Here is a 16,132-nt window from a genome sequence, read left to right as displayed (position 1 = left end):
GGTAACAGATCTGAAAGAACTCGACTCATGTGGTTTCTGTTACAAACATTTTTATTAATAGCCAAATCGGGTCTCATTCTTTATATGTATCTGCCCTCCCACTGCACATTATACATTATCATATACAGTGGGGAAATAAGTATTTGATGCACTGCCGAATTTGCAAGTTTTCCCACTTACAAAGAATGGAGAGGTCTGTAATTTTTATCGTAGATACACTTCACCTGTGAGAGACAGAATCTAAAATTAAAAACCAGAAAATCACATTGTATGATTTTCAAAAAACTGAATTGTATTTTATTGCATGAAAATAAGTATTTAATCACCTACCAACCAGCAAGAATTCTGGCTCTCACAGACCTGTTAGTTTTTCTTTAAGAAGCCCTCCTACTCTGCACTCATTACCTGTATTAATTGAACATTTTTGAACTTGTTACGTGTATAAAAGACACCTGTCCACACAATCAATCACACCCCAACCTCTCCACCATGGCCATGACCAAAGAGCTGGCTAAGGACACCAGGGGCAAAATTAAATTTTAGACCTGCACAAGGCTGGGACGGGCTATAAGACAATAGGCAAGCAGCTTGTTGAGAAGGCAACAACTGTTGGCACAATTATTAGAAAATGGAAGAAACACAAGATGACTGTCAATCTTCCTCGGTCTAGGGCTCAATGCAAGATTTCGCCTTGTGGGGTAAAGATGATTCTGAAAAAGGTCAGAAATCAGCCCAGAACTACAGGGGAGGACCTGGTAAATAACCTGAAGAGAGCTGGGACCACAGTCTCAAACATTACCGTTAGTAACACACTACACCGTCATGGATTAAAATCCTGCAGATCACACAAGGTCCTTCTGCTCACGCCAGCACTTGTCTAGACTTGTTTGAAGTTCACCAATGACCATCTAGATGATCCAGAGGAGGCATGGGAGAAGGTCATGTGGTCAGATGAGACCAAAATAAAACTTTTTGATATCAACTCCACGCGCCGCGCTTAGAGGAGGAAGTATGATTATAACCCCAATAACACTGTCCCAATCATGAAGAATGGTGGAGGAAACATCATACTTTGGGACAGTTTTGCAAAGGGTATAGGACGCCTGCACCATATTGATGATTGAAGGGAGGACGGATGGGGTCATGTATCGCAAAATTTTGGACCACAACCTCCTTCCCTCAGTAAGAGCATCGAAGATGGGTCATTCCTGGATCTTCCAGCATGACAAGGACATGAAATACACAGCCCAGGCAACTAAACAGTGGCTCCGTAAGAAGCATTTCAAGGTCCTGGAGTGGCCTAGCCAGTCTACAGGCCTGAACCCAATAGAAAATCTTTGTAGGGAGCTGAAACTCAATGTTATTCAGCGACAGAGCTAAAACCTGAAAGATCTGGAGAAGATCTGTATGGAGGAGTGGGCCAAAATCCCTGCTGCAGTGTCTGCAAACTTGGTCAAGAACTACAGGAAACGTCTGACCTTTGTAATTGCAAACAAAGGTTTCTGTACCAAATATTAAGTTCTGTTTTTCTATTTCATAAAATACTTATTTCATGCAATAAAATGCAAATTAATTATGTAAAAATCATAGAACGTGATTTTCTGGATTTTTTAAGATTCTGTCTCTCACAGTTGAAGTGTACCTACAATAAAAATTACAGACCTCTCCATTTTTTGTAGGTGGGAAACCTTACAAAATCAGCAGTGTATCAAATACTTATTTTCCCCTCTGTATCTGTGCCAAATTCCTCATCAAATATTGGTGGGATCTGGAAAATTACTGCTTTTGTTACTGAGGTTAAGGATTTCTTCAGATCTGCATCGTTTCTGCCAGCAAAAATAGCAGAGCGCTGTGACAAAACAGCCACAGCCCCTGAACGTCAGGCCGAGTCCACACAACTTTATTATCGGTCTGAGTGCTGTCCATGAAAAAACTGACGTCACACGGACGGCACGAGGACCAATGTGATTCCACTAGTTCATAGGAGCGTTTATTTTGTTTCATTGTTTTTTTCATGGACTGAATCTCCACTTGTAAAACATCTCAGCGTCCATTAGTTTCTTCCATAGGTCGGATGAGACTCGCCTATTCAAGTCTATGGCTGTGCAAAAAAATTGGATCCCATATGGGTCATCCATATAGCGTAAGATTTTTATGGATACAAACAATTCTTTAACATAAGAAACTGGATTTCATCTTGTAAATTTTCAAAACTGAAGTATAAATATCGATGCCGCACGGAAGAAAATTGAGATAAAAAGTATCTGCTTTTCAGGATGAAAATCGGACGATATTTTTGCATATTCTTGTGTGAACTTAGTCTTGCAAAACTAATAGCATACAGACAGCACAAGGACCAGTTCAAGTCTACGAGGTTGTTGACTTGAACATTTTTACTCACGGACTGATGGTCCCAGCATGCACTACTGTGATTGCTATTCTGGATCAGCCTCACCCATTATAGGGCAATGAGTGTAACAGATCGATCACATACGAGTTATCATCCTTATGTCATGTGATTTCACAGATATGTTACAATAATAAAGATAGGAAACTGTATTTGATCTTTATTATGTATTAAATTCCGCTTATGTGTGTGAGAATGAACTTATGGATTGCATATGGATGTGAATAAAAATGGACATATAGATGACAATACAGATGAAAAATCATCATATTTTTTTGGGTGTAACCGGATGATTTGCATACACTTCTGTGCACCCGACCTCAGTGTGAGCTGATGTTTCCCTGCTCCTGTGAGGAATGTCTTATCATGTAGATGTGAGGCTCTTACCTCCTCCAGGGTGATCTCTGTCCTGAACAGGTTCCTGAAGAGCTAGAAAGATCAGACATCACTTAGATGACATGAGCAATATATGCTGGGGTAGGAGAGGGGGCACTTCCACTTATTCTGGGGGTAGGAGAGGGGGCACTTCCACTTATTCTGGGAGTAGGAGAGGGGGCACTTCCACTTATTCTGGGGGTAGGTGAGGGGGCACTTCCACTTATTCTGGGGGTAGGAGAGGGGGCACTTCCACTTATTCTGGGGGTAGGTGAGGGGGCACTTCCACTTATTCTGGGGGTAGGAGAGGGGGCACTTCCACTTATTCTGGAGGTAGGTGAGGGGGCACTTCCACTTATTCTGGAGGTAGGTGAGGGGGCACTTCCACTTATTCTGGGGGTAGGAGAGGGGGCACTTCCACTTATTCTGGTGGTAGGGCAGGGGGCACTTCCACTTATTCTGGGAGTAGGAGAGGGGGCACTTCCACTTATTCTGGTGGTAAGAGAGGGGGCACTTCCACTTATTCTGGTGGTAGGGCAGGGGGCACTTCCACTTATTCTGGGAGTAGGAGAGGGGGCACTTCCACTTATTCTGGTGGTAAGAGAGGGGGCACTTCCACTTATTCTGGGAGTAGGAGAGGGGACACTTCCACTTATACTGGTGGTAGGGCAGGGGGCACTTCCACTTATTCTGGGGGTAGGAGAGGGGGCACTTCCACTTATTCTGGGGGTAGGTGAGGGGCACTTCCACTTATTCTGGGGGTAGGAGAGGGGGCACTTCCACTTATTCTGGGGGTAGCTGAGGGGGCACTTCCACTTATTCTGGGGGTAGGAGAGGAGGCACTTCCATTTATTCTGGGGGTAGGAGAGGGGGCACTTCCACTTATTCTGGAGGTAGGTGAGGGGGCACTTCCACTTATTCTTGGTGTAGGAGAGGGGGCACTTACATTTATTCTGGGGGTAGGAGAGGGGGCACTTCCACTTATTCTGGGGGTAGGTGAGGGGGCACTTCCACTTATTCTGGGGGTAGGTGAGGGGGCACTTCCACTTATTCTGGGGGCAGGTGAGGGGGCACTTCCACTTATTCTGGGGGTAGGAGAGGGGACACTTCCACTTATACTGGGGGTAGGAGAGGGGGCACTTCCACTTATTCTGGGGGTAGGTGAGGGGGCACTTCCACTTATTCTGGGGGTAGGAGAGGGGGCACTTCCACTTATTCTGGGGGTAGGAGAGGGGGCACTTCCACTTATTCTGGGGGTAGGTGAGGGGGCACTTCCACTTATTCTGGGGGTAGGAGAGGGGGTACTTCCACTTATTCTGGGGGTAGGTGAGGGGGCACTTCCACTTATTCTGGGGGTAGGTGAGGGGGCACTTCCACTTATTCTGGGGGTAGGTGAGGGGGCACTTCCACTTATTCTGGGGGTAAGTGAGGGGGCACTTCCACTTATTCTGGGGGTAGATGAGGGGGAACTTCCACTTATTCTGGGGGTAGGTGAGGGGGCACTTCCACTTATTCGGGGGGTAGGTGAGGGGGTACTTCCACTTATTCTGGTGGTATGAGAGAGGGCACTATCACTTATTCTGGTGGTAGATGAGGGGGCACTTCCATTTATTCTGGGAGTAGGTGAGGGGGCACTTTTACTTATTCTGGGGGTAGGTGAGGGGGCACTTCTACTTATTCTGGGGGTAGGTGAGGGGGCACTTCCACTTATTCTGGGGGTAGGTGAGGGGGCACTTCCATTTATTCTGGGAGTAGGTGAGGGGGCACTTTTACTTATTCTGGGGGTAGGTGAGGGGGCACTTTTACTTATTCTGGGGGTAGGTGAGGGGGCACTTCTACTTATTCTGGGGGTAGGTGAGGGGGCACTTCCACTTATTCTGGGGGTAGGTGAGGGGGCACTTCCACTTATTCTGGGGCTAAGTGAGGGGGTACTTCCACTTATTCTGAGGCAGGTAAGGGGGCACTTCCACTTATTCTGGGGTCAGGCTGGGGTTCTGGTTCTATATATGTTTGGTTTTGGTTCTGTGTAGATTAGTGATAATGCCAAATAAACTGATGCATGTTTTGTGCCTGATAAATATGGGCGTCTGGATTCATAGATACGTCACGGTGTGTTATCTGTTGCTGTCACTTACACGGTCCTCAGCGGTCCTCAGGATACGCTCCATAGTGTGGAGTGGTGGCGGCTACAGTATAACAGGAGATACTCATATTTTAGGACATTTCATAAAGAAATCAAGTTTATACATTACACAGCCAATTTAATGGATGAAAGAGCCTGGCACTGACAGTATTCTTGTAGCAGTCCAGCAATGCTGACGCCATCATGGTGGTCACGTTACTCCATCCATCGTCCTGTGGCTGGAGGTCCATCTCTAAATGGAAGGAGGTGGATCCCAGGTTCCTGGGAAGAGATAAAAATATGTTTAAATGTGTAAGAATATGTCATATTCCAGAGCCACCAGTGTAAAGTGAAAATGTGACATCATAACATAAGGTTAGAAATGTGCTGAGTAAATGGATATAATAGAGAGAATACAATATCTGATGCCCGATCACATAAGTACAAGATAAAGGATGACTGTACAAATCTATATTCCCCTGCGCCATGAAGTCAGAGGTACGGACTTAGTTCACTTTCTGAACATGAAGCATTTATTACTCTTCTGATCCCAGCATTTTACACCAGTTATGGCCTTTATTCAGTCCAGTGGGTTTTCTGTTTAATCCTTTATGAACAGGGCGAATTTTCATTTTTGCAATTATGTGTTTTCCTCATTTTCTTCCAAGAGCCAAAAGATTTCTTTATTTTTCCACTGACATGGCCATCTGAGGTTGTATTTTTTGCAGGATGAGTTGTACTTTTGAATGACAGCCTTCATTTTACCTTGGGATGTACTGGAAAATTCAGCAATAGTGTTTTGGGTTTCGTTTTTATGGCATCCATTGTGCAGTAAAATGTCCTAGCAGTTTGATTCTCCTGGTCAGTGCGATTACAACAAAACCAAACTTACATATTTTTTTATTTAATGAAATGAAATTTGGAAGTTGGAAAAATATATCAGAAACTGGGGGATTTGGTTTGTTGGAAATAGCGCTGCCAAGGATTTTTAAAACGCAATACCACTAAGGTAATGACTTTTTAAAAGTTTATTATTTGCTATGCGTTTCAGAGTTGTTCTAGCCCCTTCTTCAGGCAAATATTAAAGATTTTTGCCATTTCCTGACTATATCCCTGGATTCCCAGCGGGATCCAGTGGGTGGAGGAGCGGCCAACTGGAGTATACATGCTACCTGGCTCAGTGTTGTGCCTGAGATGAACTCACTCTGGTGAGTAATACCACCATTGAGTCTTTACTTGTCCTGTTTGATCTGCACAAGGTGCGCTTCTCTTTCTTCTTCTTTATGTAAAAAAAAAAGTGATATTGCCATTTTCCAAGAGCTGTTTAGTTTAATTTTTCAGTGAATGGAGCGGTGTAAGGGATTGTTTTTTGCCTGGCGAGCTGACGTGTTTATTGATATTATTTTGGGGTAGATATCATGTTCTGTTCACTTATCGCATTTTTTACGGAGTTGCTGCAGCTGAAAAATCACAAATGTTTTTCAATTTCTACATTTTTTTTATAATTCTTTAAAAAAAATTAAATTTTTTTTTTACTTTATTTTTTTTTCTTTTTGAGGGACTTGGGGTCTGATTGTCTAGTGTTAATACTGTAATACAACTGTAAAATCAAGAGTTTTCACAAGCCTCCTTGATGAGGAAATGTTTAGAAAAATCGTGGCCCATCATCTTGGCAGATTGTGCTCTATCCAAATACTCACCTAATAAATCTAGTATCACCTTTCAGAGGAGTAAAAACCTCCGTGATAGTGTTGTACATACAGTTATATGAAAAAGTTTGGGCACCCCTATTAATCTTAAGCTTAATGTTTTATAAAAATTGGTGTTTTTGCAACAGCTATTTCAGTTTGATATATGTAATAACTGTTGGACACAGTAATGTTTCTGCCTTGAAATGAGGTTTATTGTGGTAATTAGAATTAGCAACTGTGCGCCTGCAAGAGGAGATGAGTGGTGATACAGCCCTTGTGTCTGCTCCTCAGGGTCCCCGTGTGCCTGCAGCAGACACTGGGGTGAAGAAGCAGGTACACATGGGGACTCAGAGGAAGCGGCAAGGAGCTGCTGCTGCTGGGGGTGTTTGTTTTCACTTGGTCAGTTATTTGGAGAGATTAGGGGATGACATGGTTGCCTGCTTGGCAGAGCTACTGGGTTCTAGCACACCCAGTTTAGCTCTGCTTGTAACTTGGGAAATATGCAAAACCACCAAAGATATTTTTTATGATGTTTCTGCTGACAAATCCTGTGAAAAAAATGTATGTATGTATGTATGTGTATATATACAGTGTATATGTATATATATATATAAATATATATATACAGTACAGACCAACAGTTTGGACACACCTTCTCATTTAAAGATTTTTCTGTATTTTCATGACTATGAAAATTGTACATTCACACTGAAGGCATCAAAACTATGAATTATCACATGTGGAATTACAGTGGTGGCCAAAAGTATTGGCACCCCTGCAATTCTGTCAGATAATACTCAGTTTCTTCCTGAAAATGATGGCAATCACAAATTCTTTGGTATTATTATCTTCATTTAATTTGCTTGCAAGGAAAAAACACAAAAGAGAATGAAGAAAAAATCAAATCATTGATCATTTCACACAAAACTCCAAAAATGGGCCAGACAAAAGTATTGGCACCCTCAGCTTAATACTTGGTTGCACAACCTTTAGCCAAAATAACTGCGAACAACCGCTTCCGATAACCATCAATGAGTTTCTTACAATGCTCTGCTGGAATTGTAGACCATTCTTCTTTGGCAAACTGCTCCAGGTCCCTGATATTTGAAGGGTGCCTTCTCCAAACTGCCATTTTGAGATCTCTCCACAGGTGTTCTATGGGATTCAGGTCTGGACTCATGGCTGGCCACCTTAGAAGTCTCCAGTGCTTTCTCTCAAACCATTTTATAGTGCTTTTGGAAGTGTGTTTTGGGTCATTGTCCTGCTGGAAAACCCATGACCTCTGAGGGAGTCCCAGCTTTCTCACACTGGGCCCTACATTATGCTGCAAAATTTGTTGGTAGTCTTCAGACTTCATAATGCCATGCACACGGTCAAGCAGTCCAGTGCCAGAGGCAGCAAAGCAACCCCAAAACATCAGGGAACTTCCGCCATGTTTGACTGTAGGGACTGTGTTCTTTTCTTTGAATGCCTCTTTTTTTTCCTGTACACTCTATGTTGATGCTTTTTCCCAAAAAGCTCTACTTTTGTCTCATCTGACCAGAGAACATTCTTCCAAAACGTTTTAGGCTTTCTCAGGTAAGTTTTGGCAAACTCCAGCCTGGCTTTTTTATGTCTCGGGGTAAGAAGTAGGGTCTTCCTGGGTATCCTACCATACAGTCCCTTTTCATTCAGACGCCGACGGATAGTACGGGTTGACACTGTTGTACCCTCGGACTGCAGGGCAGCTTGAACTTGTTTGGATGTTAGTCGAGGTTCTTTATCCACCATCCACACAATCTTGCGTTGAAATCTCTCGTCAATTTTTCTTTTCTGTCCACATCTAGGGAGGTTAGCCACAGTGCCATGGGCTTTAAACTTCTTGATGACACTGCGCACAGAAGACACAGAAACATTCAGGTCTTTGGAGATGGACTTGTAGCCTTGAGATTGCTCATGCTTCCTCACAATTTGGTTTCTCAAGTCCTCAGACAGTTCTTTGGTCTTCTTTCTTTTCTCCATGCTCAATGTGGTACACACAAGGACACAGGACAGAGGTTGAGTCAACTTTAATCCATGTTAACTGGCTGCAAGTGTGATTTAGTTATTGCCAACACCTGTTAGGTGCCACAGGTAAGTTACAGGTGCTGTTAATTACACGAATTAGAGAAGCATCACATGATTTTTCAAACAGTGCCAATACTTTTGTCCACCCCCTTTTTTAGGTTTGGTGTGGAATTATATCCAATTTGGCTTTAGGACAATTCTTTTTGTGTTTTTTCATTGAAGACAAATTAAATGAAGATAATAATACCAAAGAATTTGTGATTTCAATCATTTTCAGGAAGAAACTGAAGACAGGAAGACACGGTGGTTGGAACCAAAGATCTCAAATTTGAACTCATCAAACCAAAGCACAGATTTCCACTGGTCTAATGTCCATTCCTTGTGTTCTTTAGCCCAAACAAGTCTCTTATGTTTGTTGCCTGTCCTTAGCAGTGGTTTCCTAGCAGCTATTTTACCATGAAGGTCTGCTGCACAAAGTCTCCTCTTAACAGTTGTTGTAGAGATGTGTCTGCTGCTAGAACTCTGTGTGGCATTGACCTGGTCTCTAATCTGAGCTGCTGTTAACCTGCGATTTCTGAGGCTGGTGACTCGGATAAACTTATCCTCAGAAGCAGAGGTGACTCTTGGTCTTACTTTCCTGGGACGGTCCTCATGTGAGCCAGTTTCTTTGTAGCGCTTGATGGTTTTTGCAACTGCACTTGGGGACACTTTCAAAGTTTGACCAACTTTTCGCACTGACTGACCTTAATTTCTTAAAGTAATGATGGGCACTCGTTTTTCTTTACTTAGCTGCTTTTTTCTTGCCATAATACAAATTCTAACAGTCTATTCAGTAGGACTATCAGCTGTGAATCCACCAGACTTCTGCACAACACAACTGATGGTTCCAACCCCATTTATAAGGCAAGAAATCCCACTTATTAAACCTGAGAGGGCACTCCTGTGAAGTGAAAACCATTTCCGGTGACTACCTCTTGATGCTCATCAAGAGAATGCCAAGAGTGTGCAAAGCAGTCATCAAAGAAAAAGGTGGCTACTTTGAAGAACCTAGCATATAAGACATATTTTCAGTTGTTTCACACTTTCTTGTTAAGTATATAATTCCACATGTGTTAATTCATAGTTTTGATGCCTTCAGTGTGAATGTACAATTTTCAAAGTAATGAAAATACAGAAAAATCTTTAAATGAGAAGGTGTGTCCAAACTTTTGGTCTGTACTCTACATATATATATATATTTTTTTTTCCCCATAGTTTATTAAAGGGGCTGTCCAGGCTTGAGGTTACTGTCATACTTTTGAATCCTCACAGCGCCCACACTGGTGTTGGGAGCGTTTGTGTACTCCCGGCCACATTCCAACTAGACGTGTCCAGTCTCGCTCAATACAATTGCAATGAGTGAGGCAGCACTCATCCATTCAGCATGTGCCTGCTTGCATGCAAATCACATACTTGTGGTCACATGGGCGTCCGCTACTGGCACTGGAGAATCTTCACAGGGCGCAATGCAGGCGCTGTGAGGATTCAAAAGTCTGATATTAACCTCAAGCCTGGACAACCCCTTCTTGATCTAAATGTTTGGCACTGATAAAATAAGAAAGCTTCTACTTGCCTCCTGTGCTTGGGGTTCTCGTGCGGTTGTTGTGACACATTACCCCGGCACCCAATCAGCGTTGGCGTCTCTGTCTCAGCCTTCGTACAGACTGAACATGAAGAGGAAGGGAGCAAACAGCCGCAGCCCTGGCCTCCTCTTCGTGTTCAATTTGTATGAAGGCGGGGACAGTGACACCAGCGATGATTGGGTGCCAGGGTCACGTGTCACAGCAACAGCACGGGACCTCCAACACCGCTGGAACGGTGCCAGCACGGGAGGCAAGTATAAGCTTTTAAAAAAATACATTTTATTATATATTAAAGGGATTGTCACTATTTTGGCAACCCCTTTTAAAATAAAGTAGTCCACCTTGTAAAATAAAAATACAGTTCCAGTGACGTCGGCGCTAGGTTTCTTGGGGCTCACAAGGCATAACGCCAATCAGTGGCTGCTATCACGCTGCTGCACTCTCACTATTTCAATTTATCCAAGGTTCAGGCAAAGAAAGTGAGAGTGCAGCGGTCTAATAGCAGACGCTGATTGACTGCAAGGCTCACGTGGCATAACGTCACATGACACCTGGCGCCAACAATGCCAGCACTGGAAGGGAGTACGGATTGCTTTTATTTTACAAGGTGGAATATAGTAATTAAGAAGGTTTGTCTGAGTACTGGACAATTCCTTTAGCTCTACTGCCAGTATTCAGTTGTGTCTCCACACCCAATGTCATATCAGACAGTAGAGTGTACCTCAACATTAGGGCTGCGTTCACACATGCGTATGTTCTCTCATGCGAGAGAATCAAGCTGATTATGCTATTGACACTGAGATCAAATTCTGATCCTAGTGTTATTGCAGCACAGGTACAGAGAATATACAGTAATTTCTCCATCTTCTCATTGCCAGCGTCCACGGCAATAAGACTGCACTCGGGTGACATCCAAGTGCAGTCTGATGTTTCACTTGAACCCATAGACTTGTGTGGCTGCTCATGATCCGAATATCGGAGCCACCTGCAGCATGCCCTGAATCACCATGAGAAAAAAATTGCAGACCTGCACCGACCCAAAGTATAACATTGGGCAGAGTGCTATCTGATAAAACATTGCATAGCAGTCGGCCATGTTATCCGCCAGTGTGAGCGAGCCCTTATATTTATAAAAAGGCTAGCTTGTTTTGTGCTTGGTTAGACACTTTGTGCTCTGTCCAGCCTCAGCTTCGGCAGCGTCCACCTTTCTGAGGAGGACACAAGTGCTATCGACCATGCTTTTGTGCACGCCTCAGTAAGATGGACACTGTTAAAAGTGAGGTCAGGTAAAGCACAAAGTGACCCCGTCTGCTTCATTAAGGTCAACAGCCCCCTCATGAGTTGTGCTATTATCCTGTATTTCAGGGATTCAGACAGAAGCCCAGATGGAGCAACAGACGAGCGGCAAAAGCACAATATGAACACAGCCCTAACATGACAGGTCCACGCTCCTTGAAGGCCAAAATCGCACAGATAATAATTATGTGCTGTTGATTAATTGGGGCAATGAAAGGGGTTATCCAGGACTTTTGTATATTTTTTCTTAAGGGGCTAAGAATTTGCAGGCAGGAAGTTGCTAACTACCTGCCTGTTCTGCCCAGCACCGATCTCTGCCGACAGAGTGGTCATGGACGCTCCTGCCGGTGATTCTGCGGCTTCATTTGACCTCACGGTTAAGAGAGGTGAGGGGAACGCTTCTCAAGAGTTCAGCAGACATGCAGAACAATAAGTTGACTGTATTCTCTAATTGCTCCTATTAACCAAAAGCACAATATTTTGACCTATCATGTAATGTGCAGCTTTTATATTTTATTCATTATTTTTTGGAAATATTTTTTTTTCTGTTTTTAATTGTGTAGAAAACAATCTGATCGGAAATGCTGAATGGGTGTGGTTGGGGCGTGGATATGGGTGTAGTTAAGGGCATGGTTTAGAAATTGCCATGGTGCACTGTGTGCGTCGCAAATTTTGTCTCTCTTTCTCTTCTTTAAAAGTTGGGAGGTATGGCTGTATGGGAGGTATGGCTGTATGGGAGGTATGGCTGTATGGGAGGTATGGCTGTATGGGAGGTATGGCTGTAAGGGAGGTATGGCTGTATGGGAGGTATGGCTGTATGGGAGGTATGGCTGTATAGGAGGTATGGCTGTATGGGAGGTATGGCTGTATGGGAGGTATGGCTGTATGGGAGGTATGGCTGTATGGGAGGTATGGCTGTAAGGGAGGTATGGCTGTATAGGAGGTATGGCTGTATGGGAGGTATGGCTGTATGGGAGGTATGGCTGTATGGGAGGTATGGCCGTATGGGAGGTATGGCGGTATGGGAGGTATGGCTGTATGGGAGGTATGGCTGTAAGGGAGGTATGGCTGTATGGGAGGTATGGCTGTATGGGAGGTATGGCTGTAAGGGAGGTATGGCTCTATGGGTGGTATGGCGGTATGGGAGGTATGGCTGTATGGGAGGTATGGCTGTATGGGAGGTATGGCTGTATGGGAGGTATGGCTGTAAGGGAGGTATGGCTGTATGGGAGGTATGGCTGTATGGGAGGTATGGCTGTATGGGAGGTATGGTTGTATGAGAGGTATGGCTGTATGGGAGGTATGGCTGTATGGGAGGTATGGCTGTAAGGGAGGTATGGCTGTAAGGGAGGTATAGCTGTATGGGAGGTATGGCTGTATGGGAGGTATGGCTGTATGGGAGGTATGGCTGTATGGGAGGTATGGTTGTATGAGAGGTATGGCTGTATGGGAGGTATGGCTGTATGGGAGGTATGGCTGTATGGGAGGTATGGCTGTATGGGAGGTATGGCTGTAAGGGAGGTATGTCTGTATGGGAGGTATGGCTGTATGGGAGGTATGGCTGTAAGGGAGGTATGGCTGTATGGGAGGTATGGCTGTATGGGAGGTATGGCTGTAAGGGAGGTATGGCGGTATGGGTGGTGTGGCGGTATGGGAGGTATGGCTGTATGGGAGGTATGGCTGTATGGGAGGTATGGCTGTATGGGAGGTATGGCTGTAAGGGAGGTATGGCTGTATGGGAGGTATGGCTGTATGGGAGGTATGGCTGTACGGGAGGTGTGGCTGTATGGGAGGTGTGGCTGTATGGGAGGTGTGGCTGTATGGGAGGTGTGGCTGTATGGGGGTATGGCTGTATGAGGGGTATGGCTGTATGGGAGTTATGGCTGTATGGGAGGTATGGCTGTATGGGAGTTATGGCTGTATGGGAGGTATGGCTATATGGGAGGTATGGCTGTAAGGGAGGTATGGCTGTATGGGAGGTATGGCGGTATGGGAGGTATGGCTGTATGGGAGGTATGGCTGTATGGGTGGTATGGCTGTATGGGAGGTATGGCTGTATGGCAGGTATGGCTGTATGGGAGGTATGGCTGTATGGGAGGTATGGCTGTAAGGGAGGTATGGCTGTAAGGGAGGTATGGCTGTATGGGAGGTATGGCTGTATGGGAGGTATGGCGGTATGGGAGGTATGGCTGTATGGGAGGTATGGCTGTATGAGAGGTATGGCTGTATGAGAGGTATGGCTGTATGGGAGGTATGGCTGTATGGGAGGTATGGCTGTAAGGGAGGTATGGCTGTATGGGAGGTATGGCTGTATGGGAGGTATGGCTGTATGGGTGGTATGGCGGTATGGGAGGTATGGCTGTATGGGAGGTATGGCTGTATGGGAGGTATGGCTGTAAGGGAGGTATGGCTGTATGGGAGGTATGGCTGTACGGGAGGTATGGCTGTAAGGGAGGTATGGCTGTATGGGAGGTATGGCTGTATGGGAGGTATGGCTGTATGGGAGGTATGGCTGTATGGGAGGTATGGCTGTAAGGGAGGTATGGCTGTACGGGAGGTATGGCTGTATGGGAGGTATGGCTGTATGGGAGGTGTGGCTGTATGGGAGGTGTGGCTGTATGGGAGGTGTGGCTGTATGGGAGGTGTGGCTGTATGGGAGGTATGGCTGTATGGGCGGTATGGCTGTATGGGAGTTATGGCTGTATGGGAGGTATGGCTGTATGGGAGTTATGGCTGTATGGGAGGTATGGCTGTAAGGGAGGTATGGCTGTATGGGAGGTGTGGCTGTATGGGAGGTATGGCTGTAAGGGAGGTATGGCTGTATGGGTGGTATGGCTGTATGGGAGGTATGGCTGTATGGCAGGTATGGCTGTATGGGAGGTATGGCTGTATGGGAGGTATGGCTGTAAGGGAGGTATGGCTGTATGGGAGGTATGGCTGTATGGGAGGTATGGCTGTAAGGGAGGTATGGCTGTATGGGAGGTATGGCTGTATGGGAGGTATGGCTGTATGGGAGGTATGGCTGTATGGGAGGTATGGCTGTAAGGGAGGTATGGCTGTATGGGAGGTATGGCTGTATGGGAAGTATGGCTGTATGGGGGGTATGGCTGTATGGGAGGTATGGCTGTATGGGAGGTATGGCTGTATGGGAGGTATGGCTGTATGGGAGGTATGGCTGTATGGGAGGTATGGCTGTATAGGAGGTATGGCTGTATGGGAGGTATGGCTGTATGGGAGGTATGGCTGTATAGGAGGTATGGCTGTATGGGAGGTATGGCTGTATGGGAGGTATGGCTGTATGGGAGGTATGGCTGTATAGGAGGTATGGCTGTATGGGAGGTATGGCTGTATAGAAGGTATGGCTGTATGGGAGGTATGGCGGTATGGGAGGTATGGCTGTATGGGAGGTATGGCGGTATGGGAGGTATGGCGGTATGGGAGGTATGGCAGTATGGGAGGTGTGGCTGTATGGGAGGTGTGGCTGTATGGGAGGTGTGGCTGTATGGGAGGTGTGGCTGTATGGGAGGTATGGCTGTATGGGAGGTATGGCTGTAAGTATATCAGTGACTTCATGGATGGAGCATAATATAAAATATTTAACATCAAACCTATTTTCAACCAAACAGTAATCTGATTTCAGGAGACCCCTCAGGTTTACAAATAAAGCCACATTATCTGGTGAATACATTAGAGAATATAGCGGGCACTTTCCATTTCATTTCTTACGCAGAAGATCAAATGATTCTTAGGCTCCTCATGCTTCATCTCCTACACAAGATATAAAATATTTAAAGGGGTTGTCTGGTTCAAATCCATAAGTCTGTAGTCACTCTGTTTGACTGCTGACTTATGAATTCCCCCAGAGCCCGCACTGTGTGCTGTGAGGATCCGCTGGTTTCTGATCCGGGACCTGACGGTATATACAGTACAGACCAAAAGTTTGGACACACCTTCTCATTTAAAGATTTTTCTGTATTTTCATGACTATGAAAATTGTACATTCACACTGAAGGCATCAAAACTATGAATTAACACATGTAGAATTATATACTTAACAAAAAAGTGTGAAAAAACTGAAAATATGTCTTATATTCTAGGTTCTTCAAAGTAGCCACATTTTGCTTTGATGACTGCTTTGCACACTCTTGGCATTCTCTTGATGAGCTTCAAGAGGTAGTCACCGGAAATGGTTTTCACTTCCCAGGTCTGCCCTGTCAGGTTTAATAAGTGGGATTTCTTCCCTTATAAATGGGGTTGGGACCATCAGTTGTGTTGTGCAGAAGTCTGGTGGATACACAGCTGATAGTCCTACTGAATAGACTGTTAGAAATTGTATTATGGCAAGAAAAAAGCAGCGAAGTAAAGAAAAATGAGTGGCCATCATTACTTTAAGAAATGAAGGTCAGTCAGTCTGAAAAATTGAGCAAACTTTGAAATTGTCCCCAAGTGCAGTTGCAAAAACCATCAAGCGCTACAAAGAAACTGGCTCACATGAGGACCGCCCCAGGAAAGGAAGACCAAGAGTCACCTCTGCTTCTAAGGATAAGTTTATCCGAGTCACCAGCCTCAGAAA

This window comes from Phyllobates terribilis, unplaced genomic scaffold (assembly GCF_046119375.1).
Source record: "Phyllobates terribilis strain yellow unplaced genomic scaffold, ASM4611937v1 Scaffold_659__1_contigs__length_869699, whole genome shotgun sequence".
NCBI lineage: Eukaryota > Metazoa > Chordata > Amphibia > Anura > Dendrobatidae > Phyllobates > Phyllobates terribilis.
This window is presented reverse-complemented; position numbering follows the sequence as displayed.